We start from the raw sequence: 18240 nt of genomic DNA, 5'->3' as shown, positions 1-18240 counted from the left end.
ACCAAGGAAGCCCAGGACCCACAGGCCAATGGACCAGGGATCGCGAAGGGACCTTGAGCTGAATCACAAAGCACCAGGCCACAGAGCACTTGTGGAAATACTGCTTGGGGTTGGGACTACAGGTAGTCCAAAGCACAGCCTCAGGGATTGCCAAAAAGCATATGCTGCTGCAAAAGTACACAGGGGTTCGGGTTGCATGGTCCCCACGAGGGATACTGGTCTTAGGATTGCTGAGAGAGCAGATCGACCTCAGAGATGCTCGAGAACCCACCTCCTGTGATGCAGAAATCTTCAGAGCTCTCAGGAGCTCGGGAGGTGCAAACCAGTCAGATGCGTTCAGGTGCCTGCCGCTGCAGGGGAGTAACTCCTTTACTCCAAGGGAGATTCTTCTGTCGTCCAGCGAAGTGTTTTATCGTCAAAGCACTTGGTTTCTGCTTGCAGAGTTTAGTCCAGGTAAAATCCAAAGTCCTGTAGTCAGGTTTCCTACTTTATACCCAAGGAAGGGGTTGGACTAACTCTGGGGACCCACCTAGGGGAGGGTCAGGACAGAGGGGTGGCTACACCCATGTCCTTTGTCCAGTTTTACACCAGAGCAGGAGAAAATGGCTCCTGCAACCGGTTTGAGCTGGACTATGCATGGGGACACCAAATGTGCCCCCAGTGCAGACTTTCTGGCACTCGAAGAGTGCACTCACCCAGCCCCGATACACTAAAGCCTGTCTAGGAGGTGGTTACACTTCCATGTGACAGGAAACCTATTGTCAGGACTTCTTCTGCTTGAGCTTGGCTCAGCAGCAGGAGGGCAGACTCGTGTCTGTGGCTGTCAGCATCCATTTTGTGACGCCCAGGTCGAGAAAGCTGATACCAGGTGTACCGTTGTTTCACACAAGTCCCTCTAGAAGGGTGGAATCATACCTCCCCTGCCAGTTACTGGCGGGGAGGTATGATTCCAAGGTGTTTGACACCAAACACGACATGTTTGTAAGCAGCCGTTTTAAAGTTAGAATTACCGGTAGGTTATAATGCACTTAAATATATATGGTTGGCTGCATCACAGACAATCCCGGAAAATAGGTTCTGAAGGCTGCAGAGGGGCTCTGCTCATGCAGGGGCACCCTCTCACACAAAACCCAGAACCCTGCCTTCAGGATTGATAAGGCCTGCCATAGGGGTGACTGATAGGTTTATATGTGAAATGATTTAGAATAGATATAGGTAACCTATATCTAAGTAAGGGGTGCATGCACCACCTTACAGAGGCTGCAGTAGCAGACCTGCGGTGTCATTTTGAATGGCCTCTCAGGGGTGGCACAATACATGCTTCAGCCCCTGGGAGGCCTCTGGGGTATGTATGCCCTAGGTATATGGTGTACCATATACTAGGGACTGATAAGGGTACCCCAGTATCCAATCTGGAGTGTACGTAAAGTACATGCAATCAATTTAGAGGAGAAAGCAGATAGACTGGGGTCCTGAATAGCAGGATCCCAGTCTAGTCAAAAACCACCAAACCACCAGGTAAAAAGTGGGGGTAACCATGCAGTCAGATTTCACCCTTCTACACGTTATGCTCTGGAAATTCTGTTACCTATGTGTGAGGCCCTGCCGCATGGGGGAAGCTGGCAGAGACTGACGTCTTGGGTAGAGCAAGGGCTGGTTACTATAGGAGACTTAATGAGGAAGGCGGCATGATCCCATTTAACGATCTGCAAGTTCACTATGATTTATCCAGGGGGGACTTCCTGTTGCATTCCGCACTCACCGCGGCCATGTAAAAACACTGGGGAGAGTGTCTCATCGATCCACGGACGTCACTAGCATGCCAATATATGGTAATGGAGGTAGGTACTGTTAAGGCGGTCACATGTTTATACAGGCGAATAACGCGGGAAACATTACTGCCCTTATCGGAGTTGAGATTGAAGTGGGAGGCGGACCTCGGTGAGGTTATTTCAGAGAATACCTGGGGGGAGCTAGTGGAGAGGGCTTGGAAGAGCACCAGGAATGCCAGATTCTAATTGGTGCATTTTTATATCCTACACAGGGCATACCTTACCACAGAGAAGATTAATAAGCCTGCCCGCGATGCAATAGGGAAGGAACAGATATTTCAAATACATGTTCTGGGCCTGCCCGCACCTGGGTAGTTTCTGGGAAAAGGTAACAACGCTGTTGGCAGGTATTACTGAGAGGGAAGTCGAGGCTTCTCATGGGTACTTCCTGTTACATTAGTTCCCGTACACAACTAAAAACAAATTCACGAGTACATTTATAGATATGGGCTTAGTACTAGCAAAGAGAGATATAACTGGAAAGCAAAACACAGCCCAAATATAGCCAGATGGAAGAAAGAACTCATTAAGTGGGCAGAATAATTAGGATGCAAATAGCAAAACAGATGGGAAGCGAGAATGCGCTGGAAGCATCAAGAGCATGAGAAACCTTAGTAGTACTACTCCGAATCCCAGATGATGCTGAAGATGAGGAAATGATGGAAGAAGAACCCCCGGCAGGGATAGACTAGGCTCTATGTACCCCTGACTAACTTCTAGACCTAGGGAGATTGACAGCAACCCTAACGCATAGCCACCCTCACTGACTGAGGGTTCCTAAAGTGCTATTTTAGACAATTGTGAAACAAAGCTTATACAAGAAGCTTATCACAAAAGAGTAGCCTGTACATAAGTGACACACGTGGGGGGAGGGCAGGGAGAGGGGTTAGTTGAGGGGAAGAAGTTTGATTTAGAGACTGAAGATATCTATAGCAGTACAAGAAATAATCACAAATGACTCATGTTCATTGGTTTGCTGGAGGAGGAGGGAGGGCTAATGACTACAGCGAAGACCTGTGTTCCTTTTGTGTTGTATTGCTACTGAGATGTATGAATCATGTTCCAGCTAATTACTATCCTGATCAATGATAACTATGATGCATTCTTGGTTTCTGGAACCTTTTGTAAACCCCAAAAAAGTATGTTTTAAAAAAATGTATTAATTGATTGCCGTCATTTTAATAGGCTTTGTTGTTTGGTTTTAAAACCACTTTTTAAAAGATATGACATAAATTGTCGCAATGATGCACTTGCTCTTTTGTTAAATGGGGAATTTTTTTTTTTTTTGAAACCGTTTATTGCAGGTTGTAAAAGTTACAGGTATGGGCCTACAACCACCCGGCCGGCCGCTAGAATGACAAAAGCATATTGCATACATACAGTAAAAGTCTCTCGGCAGTGTAGAGCAGTGAAACAGGAGTAATCAGTGGTGCAGGCCACACAGCTCCAAGCCCATAGTACGGTTCCCTTTTCTTGAAACAAAACAACACCAAAAAACCACACCCGCAAGGCAACCCGCGATCTAAAGTGACAGCACGTGCTCCATAAGTGGGGGATCCAAACCAGCAGCAGAACTCTGAGGAGGGGAATGGGAGTAGGTCAGGGACTGGGGGGACCGCGCGCCCGCGGCCGAGGGAGGGGGGCCGTCTAGGGAGACGGAACAGGTGAGGCAGCCGGTAGCAGTGGTGGCTCACAAATACCCCCGCGGTAGGCGTTCCAGGGGCCCCAGAGTTTCACCCACGCCCCAGGCTTACCCCTCGCCACATACACCACCTTTTCACGAAACGTACACCAATCCATATGCTCTTTCCAGGCCGATACCGCAGGGGGCCTCTGGGATCCCCACAATTGAGCAATGTCACGCTTAGCTATCATGTATCCCAGAGTCACCCACCGCGTCTGCGGGACCGAATAGTCATTCGGTTCCCATACATTCAGCAAGCATCTCCTCGCTTCAGGCAGCAGCGCGACACGCGTAACCACACGCAGGACCTCATGCACACCACGCCAGAATCGCTCCACCTTCGGGCACTCCCACAGTATATGCATGAAAGTCGCCAGCGCACCGCAGCCACGCTTACACAGTCCGTCACCAGCAAAACCCATACGCAGAAGCCTTGGCCCCGTCACGTAAACCCGGTGAAGGATCTTGAGCTGGACGAAATGAAGGCGAGCCGGGATGGCCACCTCTTTCGGGGAGGCCACCGCGGAAATCCAATCCTCGCCGTCCAGCTCCAGCCCGTCGGCAACCCAGGCCTCGCGGAGACTAGTCAGCAGGCACGATCTATCGTTGATCAGTTTTTTATATATGAGGGAGATCGTGCTGTCTGGTACATGGCCGTCCAGCACTCTGTCCTCCAGGGGGGAAGACTCCGGAATGGATGCGACGTCCGGGAAGACGGAGCCCAGCGCATGGCGAACTTGTAGGTACCGAAAGTACTCACTGCCCTGCAGCTGAAACTCCGCCTGCAGCGTCTCAAAAGTTTTGAATCCCCCCCTCGTCCAGAGATCTCCCACCGTACTGATTCCGATCGTGTCCCACTTCTCGAAGCCCTTCGACGTCCATAGGGAGCCCAACCTCTCAGACGCATACAGCGGTGACGCCCGGGTCAAACGGTTCTTCCACCCCATAGCTGCATTAGCCGCGTGCCAGACACGCACCATAACACGCGTCGGTCCCGTCAAACGGGAGTCGGGCGCGCCAGAGTAGAGCGCGCGATTGTAATCGCCACCGGGTAGGAGCATTTTATCCATCTCAAATGCCGGGTTCAAGGCGGGCCCATAAAGGCCATGATTAATTGCAGCTAGTTGGGAGGCCCAGTAATACCGTTTAATGTCCGGGAGGGCGACCCCCCCATCGTACCACGGGAGCGTCAATTTAGCCAGAGCGATGCGCGGCCTCCCGTCCCAGAACAGGCGCCGCTGGAGGCCCTCCACCTCACGGAAATAGCGTGCCGGGACCAAGTCCATAGTATTCTGGAGGGCGTAGAGGAATCGCGGCAGGGACATCATTTTGAACAAAGCCGCTCGGCCGAGCGGCGAGAGCGGCAGACGCCGCCAGCGCACCACGTCCTCCCTCAAGCGCTGGAGGGGGGGCAGCAAATTCCGCTCATAGCGGGCCTCCGGGTCAAGTGTGATGTAGATACCCAGGTACCGAAAACCGTGGGGGGCAATCTGGATCGGACAATCCCGTGGTAGGGCCGGAGCCTCCCCGGAGAGCACATAGACACAGGATTTCGCCCAGTTGATGACCAGGCCCGAGTTGCGACCGAAGGAGCGCAAAACATCAACCAGGACGATCAGTGATTTACGCGGGGAGGCGAGATACAGAAGGATGTCGTCAGCGTAGAGGGACACACGGTCCTCATGCTCGGGGGTCCAGCGGAGACCACGGATAGAGGGGTGCCACCGTAGCCACTCCGCCAGGGGCTCCAGGGCCAGGGCAAACAGGAGAGGCGACAGGGGGCAACCCTGTCGCGTACCCCTCCCCAGCGCGAATGGGGCCGAGACTCGCCCATTCACTACCACCTGCGCCAATGGGCCCGAGTATAGCAATTTGACCCAGCTAATGAAACCCGGGCCGAACCCGAATTTCGCCAGCATCGCCCAGATGTATGGCCATTCAAGCGTATCAAACGCCATGGTGGCGTCCAAGGATACCAAGATGGCCGGCTCCCGCACAAAGGGGACACGCGCGAGCACCCCGTGCAAGCGCCGCAGATTGAGCGCCGTGTTGCGGTGCGGTATAAAGCCAGATTGGTCTTGGTGGACCAGGTCGCCCACCACGCCAACCAACCGGTTGGCCAACACCTTGGCAAGGATTTTGGGCTCCGCGTTCAAAAGCGAAATCGGCCTATAGGATGTGACCCGTTCACGGGGCTTCCCCTCCTTGTGGATCACCACAATTGTGGCCAGGCGCTGGTCCGGCGGAAGGGAACCCTGCGAGTGGGCCGCCAGGAACATCGCGCGCAGGTGGGGCGCCAACACATCCGGGCGTAGCTTGTAGAGCTCGATGGGAATACCATTGGGGCCCATGGCCTTGCCGGATGCAACCGAGCGAATAGCCAAGGCAATTTCGTCCGAGGTGGGAGGGGCGTCAAGCGAATCCCTGTCCTCCACCGTTAGGGAGGGCAGTGCGATGTCCCGAAGCAGGGCATGGGAATCTTCCTCCGAGCAGGGGGAAACCGGGGAGTAGACTTCGCGGAAATAATCCGCGAAGCAGGAGACAATGGCTTCCGGCTCGGTGACACACGCACCATCAGCACTCTCAATCACAGGCACCACGCGGCTCGCTCTCTCCCTCTTATCCAACCACGCAATCAATTTTCCAGCCTTATCACCCACATCATACAATCGCCCCTGCTGCTCTCTACTGAGGCCCCTGGCCGCCTCCGTGACGAGGGCCCGATAGGCCGCCTGCTTTAGGTGTAGAACGTGCAACTTGGCGTCTGTTACCCCGCTCCCCAGGTCACCCTCCAGTTCTGCAATCTCGGCCTCCACCCGGGTCACCTCCTCCCGCTCGAGCCGCCGGGCATGGGAGATAAAGGAGAGGGCCTCCCCTCTAAGGACTACCTTGAAAGCCTCCCACAGGGAGATGGCGGAAGAGACCGACCCCACATTTTCGTCGAAATATCGCTGTAAGGATTTGATCAAATCGGCACGAATGGTGGGGTCACGCAAATACCATGCATTGATTGGGGCCACCCTGCCATCCCCCCTCGGGAAGACATCGAAATGCAACAACAATGGGGAGTGGTCTGAGATACCCCGGGCTAGATGGCGCACCTCCCCCACCCTCCCTGCATGGGCCGCCGGGACAAGGATGTAATCAAGCCGCGAGAGGCTACCATGGGCACCCGAGTGGAAGGTGTACTGTCGCAATTCGGGATGCTTTAATCGCCAGCAATCCACCAGGCCCAGCGTGTCCAGAAGGCCGGGCAGCCACGCCTGTGCCCGGGGGAGGTCCCTAGGGGGATGGCGATCCATAGACCCAGAGGCTACCGCATTAAAGTCCCCCCCAACCACCAGCAGGCCACTCGGAAGGTCCAGAAGGAGGCGCCCCAGGTCCGCGAATGTGGTGACTTGTAACCCAGGCGGGACGTACACGGATATAAAAATAAACACTCTACCCTCCATTCTTCCCACCAGAACCGTGTAGCGTCCCCTCTCATCATGGCGCACCTCATCAATCTCCAACGGGAGCGTGTTCTTGATCATAATACCCACCCCCCGCGAGCCCGAGGTGAAGCCGGAATGTGCCACCAAACGATATCCCCGCCGATTCATTGCATGAAAGGAGTTACCTATAAGGTGCGTCTCCTGCAGGAAGACAACATCTGGTAAAATACGTTTTAAGTACTGCAGAACCACACCACGCTTAATCCTATCCCCCAGGCCGTTAACATTCCATGACAACACAGTCAAATCCCTACCCCCCATCATACGTCGAATCAATCGGTCGTCCCCCATCGAGCATCCTAATAACAAGAACATAGTAGCGGGTTTGCCCTGCGGTGCTAACAAACAACACACCCCCCCCACCCCCCGGTCCCAACAGAACTCCCCCCTCCCTGCACCCCTGCATGAGCCCAGACAGCCCCCCCAAAGTGCAGTGTGCCTGTCGCCCCATAGCTAAACACTAACTAGTCCCCCAGAGGAGGAGGGAAGCCCCCAACAGACCCCACGCAACCTCCATAGGAGGGGAACATACGCAAGCAATAAATGGTGAAGGAACAGCGTCCAGAGCAAGGCCTATTCAGTCACCCCTCAATTCTGATCCGGCGGGCCCTCCTCGCCAGCCGCGCCCCCCCCGCCCCCCCGGCCCCGATCTCCAGGCAGAGTGTCCAGCCAGTCCCCAGCCGCCTCGGGCCGGTCAAAGAAGTGCGTACGACCATCCACCTCTACCCTCAGCTTGGCTGGAAAGAGCATTGAGTACTTGAGGTTCAGGTCCCTTAGGCGACGTTTAACCCCAAGAAAGCTCTGTCGCTGCTTCTGGACCGCCGGAGTAAAGTCTGGGTAGAAATGTATCTCCATGTTGTCAAGCTTGACCGGTCCCTGTTGCCTGGAGGTCTGGAGGATAGCATCTCTGTCCCGAAAATTAAAAATCCGGGCGATGAGCGGCCGCGGCGGGGCACCAGTCTTAGGTCTGCCCCCGGGGACCCGGTGAGCACGCTCCACCGCAAAAAGCTTACTCAGCCCCCGGGGCTGGAGATGGGTCAGGATCAAATCTTCAACGAAGAGATCCGCCGCCTCCGCCTCTCGTCCCTCCGGGACCCCCACAATACGGACATTATTCCTCCGGGCCCGACCCTCGGAGTCCTCCAATCGCCGGTCCATCAGGGCGCTCGCCTGGCCAAGCCGGCGCACCTCCTTCTGGAGGGCCACCACGTCTGTCGTGAGGCTCGTCGTGGTGTGGGCCAGGGAGTCGACTCGGTCGTTTGTTTTGGACAAGTCTGCCCTCACAAGGCTCACATCCACAAGGACCGAGTCTATTTTTTGCGCTAAGGTGTCGAAACGCTGGTCCACCGAGGCCTTCATCTCTGCGATGGCGCCCATGACGTCCCGGAGGGTCAGATCCCCTGGATGAGCAGATGCCTCCGTCGGGCCCACCGGGGATGCACTCGATGTCTCCGGAGAACCCTTCTGAAGCGTGTAGCGGTCCATACTGTTGGCCTGGTGCGCCGTGCCACGGCGGGTCGTCTTCGCCTTCGCCCGGTCGCCATCTTGTTTGGTGGACATGCTGGCTCTTCCACAGTCGTGCCAAGCTCCCCAAACGGGCCGCTATACCAGTCACGGGTGCCAGGGGGGGGGCAGGGGCGACCACCGAACCGTGGGTCAACCCACCGCCGGCGGGTCAGCCGGGCTCCTGGACAAGGCCACCGCACCCCGCTCCGCAGCCCGACCCGGCTTGAGAGCTAGGAGGGCGCAAAAGCGAAAGTGAAAGTGCGGGGTACGCCAGTCGCCCAGCCCCGCTCGCCGCTGTTATTCACTTTGTCCCCGGATCGCCCCACTACTCCAGTCCGGGGGGCCGGCGAGGAGAAGGCCGCAACCTTCGATCGATGCTCCCACCGGCGTTCGGGGTCCGATTCGAGCCCAAAAAACGGGTGGCGCCTCAGCTCCGGTTCCCCAACACAGTCCCCTCAACAAGGACAGGATATCGCCAGGATTAATTCAGGAGGTCGCGGAGGTCCTCGGGAGCCTCGCACCTACGCGGCCATCTTGGTTGCGCGCTAGGCTCCTCCTCAAAAATGGGGAATTTTTGATATGGCATGTGCACTGGCAAAATTCTTTAAAATATATCTGGATTAGTGATGCAATGGGCTCAGGTGTTAGGGGAATGGAGATTATGGGCCAGATGTTCGACCCCTCCAATTTGCGAGTCACAAATTGCGTAGTTTTCCAACTCTCAATTTGCAACTCACATATTGGAATTTACAACAGTGTCTCAGACATTGTTTGCGATTCCTAATGGAGTCGTAAATTTCCTGTCTCATTAGTATTCATGAGGCAGGTGCAATTTGCAACCCCATTGGGAATAACTAGCACTCCCGGGATTGTGGCCTGCTGGGGTCAGCCGACCACCATGTCTGTGACTGCTTTGCAAATAAAGGAAGGTCTTTTTTTTTTAAATGAAGCCCATTTTCCTTAAGGGAAAACAGGATGCATTTAAAAAAATAAAAATAAAACGTTACTGTTTCATTTTTTAAGAGTCGTCAGTAATCTGTGGGACCACTGCCTGCTCCAAAAAAGTATTTTCAATGCCAGTCACAAAGGAGAAGGGGATCCCTGGGGACCCCTTCCCTTTTGCGAGTGGCTTACCACCCGTTTGAAATGGGTGATAGAATGTGAGTGTTGCCGCGAAACAATCTTACTTTGAAGTGCGAGTTGCTATTAGGAAGGGATGCCCTTGGCATGACCCTTCCTAATAGCGAATCGCAAACCCTATTTCGTGAGTTGGTAATTGGTTACCGAGTCACAAAATAGGGTTTGTAAATAGGGCACACCTATTTTGCCATCACAGACGGGTCGATTTCCTGTTTGCAACCGCAAAAAACTGTCGTACATCTGGCCCCATATACACTAAATGACGGTGCTTTGGGTTTTTATCTGGTTAACAAGTAGGTAAGGGAGGGTTTCTTCTTTTCTTCTCCCCCTTTTAAATCAAGATTTTATTTGGGTTTAAAGACAGCGTCTAAACATTAATAAAGTATGAACTTGAACTAGCAAGAGCTTGCTGATTCGGCAACACAGCAACACCAATGCATTAGCTGCGGCCATGAAGGAGTCCATCTTGGACTCCAATGGATTTCCTAAGGCCTCCAGTCTGAGGATTGTATAGAGAATTGATGGCTTCTAGCAAGTTGACAACATCACTGGGGTTAGATGTTGCAGGCTGGTCTTGTTCGCAAGTCAGCATCAATACACCCCCAATGTCAGCTAAGGGGGTATCAATTACATAGAGCGGGTGTCTCGTACTGCCTGTGACAACCCCTTATTCTCCTTCAAGAGTGCCTGCTATACTCTCCATCCCCAACTTGACTTCTTCCACCATACGCTGCTGGGCCCCTACCACCCTCCATTGAAAGTTTACTAGGAGGGTCATCAGAGTACGCACTGGCAATATGGTGAATAGATATTTTATGAACAGTCTGGGCTGGTTCACTTGGAGACCCAACAATGTCTGCTTGTCATGCCAAGATCGGAAGAGTAGTGCTAATAGTGTTCAAGAATTGGTTGAAGGAGTCTTCATCCAATGAGTGGTAGGAGGGAGATGAGGACATGTTCCTCATCATGGCTTTGCTGCTGTACAGATATAGTTATTTCTTCTGGAAAATAAGTGGAATATGTTAATATTCTACAGAAGTTGATTGTTTATGATGTAGTTGAGTTAATATTGATTATGTCAGTCATTTATTACATTTCCTCCTACACACATATATTACAAGCACATATATCAACATGTCAATATGGCTATATGGTATTTAATGCAAAAGTCTTAGTAAGAGCATGTTGGATGGTTTCACATCTGCTTTTGTTCTAGGGCATTGTTGATACATAAGTGCAACCATGTTGCATGTTGACTCACACATATTAGGTATGCATACACCTCAGTACAAAGGTCAAAGTTCAGGAATGATCAACATTCTAACTGTCTACAAAGTGGGACCCAGATCTACCAAATAATTGTGATGCCTTTTTATCATGCAAGGTGACGCAAGGGCAACTCAATCCTTAAGTCAGATTTGGCAAGCCTCGTTAAGCTACCTTGTGTGGCCCTGCGTGGCTTGGTAAATCCAGATTAATGCAAGGCAGCACAAGTCTTTGTTTTGTGTTGCTCTTTTCCAGCAGGAATGAGTACATGGGTGGAGTGCATTCACAGATCTACCAAGACAAGTAAACCTGGGAATGCATCAAATTTGTATGTCTTCCAAAATAGAGCCACAATGAGGGGAAATATATTTATGTATCTTCATTATTTCCTCTTTCTTTTTGTGTTCAAAATATTTTATTGAATTTTTGTTCAAATACAATTAAAAGATAGACAGCACATAAAATATTATGATTAAGCAATAATACCTAAATAACATTGTATATCGTAAGCAAAATCATAGAAAAAATTATCTTAGGTAATGAGAAAATACATAATCAAAAAATACCAAAAGGGAGGATAGAAGGAGGGGTAGGGAAGGTACAAATATACCAATTGACGTAGAAAATGCAAACAGAGCTACTATATGCCATTATAAAACTAATCATATTAAGTACAAATCTGAATTAAAATTATTCATACAGCATTAAATGGATAAATATTCATCAACAGGTAACCAAAAAGATTGATAAGAGAAAAAATTATGAGTGATCCCCTTCATAGATAATTGAGCACCTCTTCTGGAAAGAATAACCCATGACCACCAAGCATTAACAGATAATACAGAGACATCTTTCCAACAAAAAGTAATGGATTTTAAAGCAGCCGAAATAAGAAAATTAAAAAGTTTACTCTCTAAATCATGTATGTTTTGTGGAAGAATGGCAGATTTACAGATTATCAACTGATAGGAAAGATCCAGTTGAAATTTAAAAATCTTCTTAATGATATCCCAGACTTCAGACCAAAATTTAAAAACCAAAGGACAATCAAAAAGCATGTGTTGTAATGAGCCAGGGTGTGATTTACAATGCCAACAATCAGGAGAGGGGAGAAGTTTAGCTTGGAACAAACGTGATGGAGTCCATATACGATTATAAAGGATATAAGAATTAGTTTGGTAGATTGAAACAGGCAACCACCCAGATATACTATTAAGCCAAATATCTTTCCATGTGTCAGTGGACAAGGAAAGTGAAAGTTCATTATTCCAAAAAGTGGAAATCATCTCTATATTGCTACCTAGAGTATCAGATAATTTTTTATATAAAATAGACACCCCATGAGATGATTTTGAAACTGTTTGAATATAAATTGCTAAGTCAACTGTAACATTAGAGGGGATGGCATTAGGAAAGGAGTCTAAAATTGAATTGCACAAATATTGATACTTAATAAGATCAGATTTAAATAAACCAAAACGTGTTTGCAATGTTTCAAAAGAAATAAACGTATTATTAGAATAGTCATCTTTAAGATAAAAAATGCCAGCCTTAATCCATGAAAACCGGAAATTAACATTCCTGTTCAATTTAATAACATTACTATACCATAAAGATAATTCAACAGTGTTATTCATGGGAAAAAGAAAAATTAAGTCAAGATCATTAAATAACATTTTAGTGGATTTAATAATAACTGACTTTTGAATAAATGGGGCATTATTATGCATGGACACCAAAGTAGGTAAAGGAAATGGATTCGTAATTGATTTCTCAATACGGAGCCACGTAGGAGAATTATTTAAAAAGGAGCAATTAAACCATAATGAACTTTGTTTTAAAATAAAAGCTTTATGATAAAGAAAAAAGTCCGGGATACCAAATCCAGCATTACGTTTAGGAACTTTTAATTTTTTATACGCAATACGAGGAGGTTTGTTGTTCCATAAAAACTTTGACAAAAGTTTATCAACATCTTTATAAAACTTTAATGGAAATTGATTAGGAACCATGGCAAGGGTATAGAATATTTTAGGAGCTATAGTCATTTTAAGAGAATCCATCCTACCCCACCATGAAAGATGTAATGCTGACCATTTAGACGTTTTGTCTTTAATATAGTTTAGGATGAAATCACAATTTAGATTGATTGTGGATTTTATGGAAGAGGAAAATAAAATTCCAAGATATTTTATCTTATTCTTTTGCCAAATAATTTCCTGCATGGGGAGCATATCAGGAGTGCAATAAACATTTAAGGGAAAAAATTCAGTTTTATTAGTATTTAAAGTGTATCCAGAAACTGCAGAACACCTTGTAATAATATCCATTAATGAGGGAAAAGAAGATATAGGGTCACTAACAAATAAAAGCACATCATCCGCATAGGCAAGGGTTTTAACAGTAACATCCTTAATAGTGATTCCTTTAATATGGTCACAATTTCTGAATAGGTTAAGAAAAGGTTCAATGCCAATTAAAAATAAGAGGGGAGAAAGAGGACAACCTTGTCTTGTACCTCTAAAAAGCGAAAATTGAGTTGAAATTTGGCCATTAATAAATAGACAAGCAGTAGGGGCAAAATATAAAGCTGAAATCATACGAATAAAGGTATCTCCAAAATTAAATAAGAACAACGTATGGAATAAAAATTGCCAATGAAGTTTATCAAATGCTTTTTCAGCATCTAAGGCTAAAATTCCAGATGGCATCGATAACGTGGGACTTTGTTCAATAATATGTAGCAAAGTTCTCGTATTATTAGCAGAGTATCTATTCTTCATAAAACCAGATTGGTCAGGGTGTATAATAGAATCTAATATGGGGCCCAATCTAGTAGCAAGTATTTTAGCATATAATTTACAGTCTTGGTTAATTAAAGATATGGGACGATAATTAGACACTCTGGTGGGATCTTTATCTGGTTTTGGAAGTACTATGATTAAAGCTTCTGTAAAAGAACCAGAAGTAGTTCCAGTGGATCCAAAAAACGTAAAAAGTTGATGCAATAATGGTAAAAGGTGTGACTGAAATTCTTTGTAGAATTCCGCAGGGATCCCATCAGGACCCGGAGATTTGTTCTTTTTAAGAGATTTTATAGCTGATAGGATTTCATCTTTGGTAATAGGTGCATCAAGTCTAGTTTGATTAGATTGTGAAATCTTGGGTAATTTACATGATTTTAAAAAGGAGTCCATTAAGGAAACCTCCAGAAAATCTGGTTTATTATATAATGCCGAGTAGAAATTCATAAATTCATTAACAATTTCATTGTGAGAGAGAGCAATATTACCATGAGGACCAAGAATTGAGTTGATTTGAGTTTTATCTTTTTTATGCGCAAATAGTTAGCTAATAGTTTACCGGATCTATTGGCATTAAAACTAAATCTAGCTTTAGCATTAGAAATTTGAATACCTGCCCTTTTACTAAGGATTGAATTAAATTCATAGCGCAATTTTTGTAGTTTAAATTTATATTGAGGATTGTTGGATGTAATAAAAAGTCGTTCAAATTTCGCAATTTGTTTTTGTAAGTTTTTCACAGTAGCATGAAAGGTTTTATTTTCATGGGCCATAATAGATATTGTGATGCCCCTAATATAAGCTTTGAAAGCATCCCATCTATTTATCATAGAAGTAGACCCTTCAGGATTAAGTATAAAATATTCTTGAATAGCAGCTAAAAGTTTGGGCTTGTTATACTTATTCAAAATTACACCAGTGTTCATTCGCCATCTAGATTGTTTAGTAAAAGTTGACTCCAAGTTCAAAACCAAAGAAATCATCGCATGGTCTGAAATATCAATGTTACCAATATGAGGAGCAGTTATTGAACCAATTAGGTGCCTGGAAACCAATAAACAATCAATTCTAGAATGGGAATTATGAGGGTTTGAAAAGAATGTGTAACATTTTTCTGTAGGAAAATGTAACCTCCAAATGTCAACTAATTTAGTGGTTTGAATAAATGATTTGAAAGCAAAATATACCTTAGAAGGGCGAAACTTGGTAAGAGATGATCTATCTAACAAGGGGTCAAAGATGACATTAAAATCACCTCCGACAATTAAAGGAACATTACCAATCTTTAGAACCTCTGTTGTAAGATTAGACCAAAAAATATGATCATCTGCGGTAGGACCATAAACATTTACTGAGTCATGAACTTTAATTTTAACGAGTATATATCTACCATCCTTATCAGATGATTTACTCAAAATTTGACAGTGTAATTTTTTTGCAAAGAGAATAGCTACACCATTTTTTTTACCATTGGCAGGAGAAGAGACAATAGCATCTACCCATTTTTTCTGCATATAATCTAAAATGTTATTATCTATATGAGTCTCTTGTATAAAACAAACATCAGCTTTGCAACAACCAAGGTAATCTAAAAATTTTGTACGTTTAACTGGATGGCACAATCCTTTAACATTTAATGAAATTACTTTAATATCATGGATATTAGCCATAACAGAAGAAAAGAGAAAAGAATACAAGAAGTGAAGGATAAAAGAGGATCAAGAAAATGAGAAACAGGTAGCTCCATAGACAGAAGAAGGAAAGGAAAAAATGAAAAAACATAGAAAAAACGACAAACAGAAGACATAAATGTGAAATGTGAAACGCACACACGCTGCACAAGCATGACTGAAACCGCTGGAGCCCAATAAAGAGAAACTTCATAACTGTGTCAGAAGAAAAAACATAACTGGCAAAAATCAAGTAGCAGAGTCATTGGTATCCATAGAGTACAGAGACTGCTGATCCAAAAAATGCGTCAAATCTTCTGGACGTTGAAAAGATTTCGAAAAATTATCCTTCCAAATGCGCATCCTCGATGGATCAAAAAGACCATATTTATAGCCTAAACTGCGAAGTTGCGGGCGAAGAGCCGTGAATTCTTTGCAAATTGAAACAGTTTCTTTGGCACAGTCTTGATGAATAAATATTTTATTCCCATTAACTGTGGTAAATAAAATCTTCTTTACCGGACTGAATTTCATACGGAATCTTAAAATGAAGTAAAATAGCTCAGAATAACAAGAGGCAGAATCCGTGGTATAAGAGGTTTTTCTAAATGGGCTTTATTCCATTCAAAATGGCCGACTCGAGTCGCGGCCTTCAGGTTCCGTCACCAAGAAGGTTCAGGAAGTGAAGTACAATACTTTATTGACAGACATGCATTTTTATAATAAGTACATTACAATGAAACGAATGTAGAAGGCGTAACATTTGATAAGAAAAGTGACATGACAGGTACGTAATCGAAACTAGGCGTAATAAGGAATTAAAGAAACATGATTGGTTAGGATTATCAGACATAGGTGGATCTATAAGATAATACTTGGCATAGATGCGCGCGCAGCAGCATGACGTGTAATTGACGTGCAACTAGGAGGTGAAGGGGACTTGACATTAACTCTACATATGGAGACGAAAAGTCTGAGGGGTCAAGTCAACCTAATCCCAAATCATATCTAACATCCTATGTTTAAAGAACTATGTTATCCACAAGGAAGGACTTTCGGACATAATCTAGTCTATACTGACTGTGTGCGTGCACAAACGCCTAAATGTCTATGTGAGATGCGAGAGGCAGAAAACCTTCCATGGCAGCAGGGCTATGAATCATTTGCAGGAGGACGGAAAGGCTGAGTCCCTTGCTTGTGAGCTAGAGGAAATGTTTACCTAAATCACTAGACAGGAATGCATCGGCTGAAGAGAAAAATAGATAATTCGAAGGTGAAATACAGTTTCTTGGCAGGCAGGCGAAAACTGGCCGAGGCAGGCACCGTTAGCTGCACAGGGAGTAGGACAAAGTTCATGGATACGGCTGCGAGCTCAAGCTGAAGCTGTCAAAGACAGAGAGCAGGGAAAGGCTTTGAGGACAGAATCGGGCCTACTTGCCTTAGCTGAAAAAAATGGAGTAACTGAGCCATATAAAGTCGGTGGCCTTTCATGCTTAGGAATCGAATATCCAGCCCATTGAAGGCGGATCTGACAGAGAACATGTTGACGGTAGACACACATGTGTTTGCGTCTTAGAAACTGGAACTGGAGGGAACATACATGTACTTGTAACATGCATACAGAACCGTTGGGGTCCAAGATAGGGGACATAACTGATCAGGAAAATCCACATTTCCACATTCCCTCCTTGTCCCCTACTTGCCCTTCAAGAGATATCAATCTTCATCATTCCATCGATTTGCTCATGGAGCATCATTTCTTCTTCCTTCTTCTTCCGGCATTTTGAACGAGAACTTTGATATGGAATGCATGATGTGGCACACAGACCACAAATCGCTGGTCCACATTGCAGGCATAAACAACAACTGAAGAGCATAAGAAGGCCAATACCTAGGAAGGATAGAACTCTCCATCCCCAGGCTGATATCACACTCCAAAACCACCCGGACCACGTCCAAGTGCCTGGATTCTCGTGTATCTGGCTTACAATCTTATGAAGGCGCGTTATAGCTTTATATACAGATGGCGAATTTTCTGGTATGAATATGCAGCAGCTGGATCCGATGATCCTGCAAGCTCCGCCCCTATCGGCCAGGATGACGTCGAGGACAAGACGATTCTGGAGAACAACAATTCTCATCACTGATTGTTCCTCTGTCAGATTGCCTAGGGCGGCTATAGTCTCGTTTACTACAGCTTCAAGAGTCTTGGTTAGTCTGCGTATCAGCTTACTATTTGATATTGTACCTATATAGGGAAAGATACCTTTATTGAAATCTACATACTTGTCCCATGCCGTTTCAGTATAATCGACAACTGGGAGATCTCTACGCTCTCTTTTGTGTACTAAATGAACATTTCGATAATAATCAGGGGGAGCTAGGAAAACAGGTGGCAAAAGGAATGCTATGTAACAGGTACCATCCCAATCTAGAGGCAGACGCATATATGCCGTCTGATCACATATAAAGTAAGAATGGCGAGAAGCTCTAAATGAAGATTTACCTTGATCACTATATTCTACTGTAGTAACGCATTGGCTATGGCCCATATGTATGGAACCAACTTTTCTTACACATAATTCACCCTTAACTGGAAATACTGACATAGTGGGCAGAATTAGTTCAACTTCGGTTTTGACATTCAAAATCATAAGATTAGGCGTAAAATTACCTAATTTATACACTTCATTTTCTAAATCAGTTCCTGTTCTACTGGGGTGACCCTCCTTATTAGGGTGACAGATTTTGAATAAAACTAGATTCAGATTTCCCCATATCCAATGTTGTTGATAAACTGCTGTGTCTGGGTCTATGGAATTTAATAAACTAAACCAGGCTCCA

The sequence above is a fragment of the Triturus cristatus genome, chromosome 11 (genome assembly GCF_964204655.1).
Source record: "Triturus cristatus chromosome 11, aTriCri1.1, whole genome shotgun sequence".
Classification (NCBI taxonomy): Eukaryota; Metazoa; Chordata; class Amphibia; order Caudata; family Salamandridae; genus Triturus; species Triturus cristatus.
The sequence above is the reverse complement of the archived record's forward strand: the minus strand, read 5'-3'. Positions refer to the sequence as shown.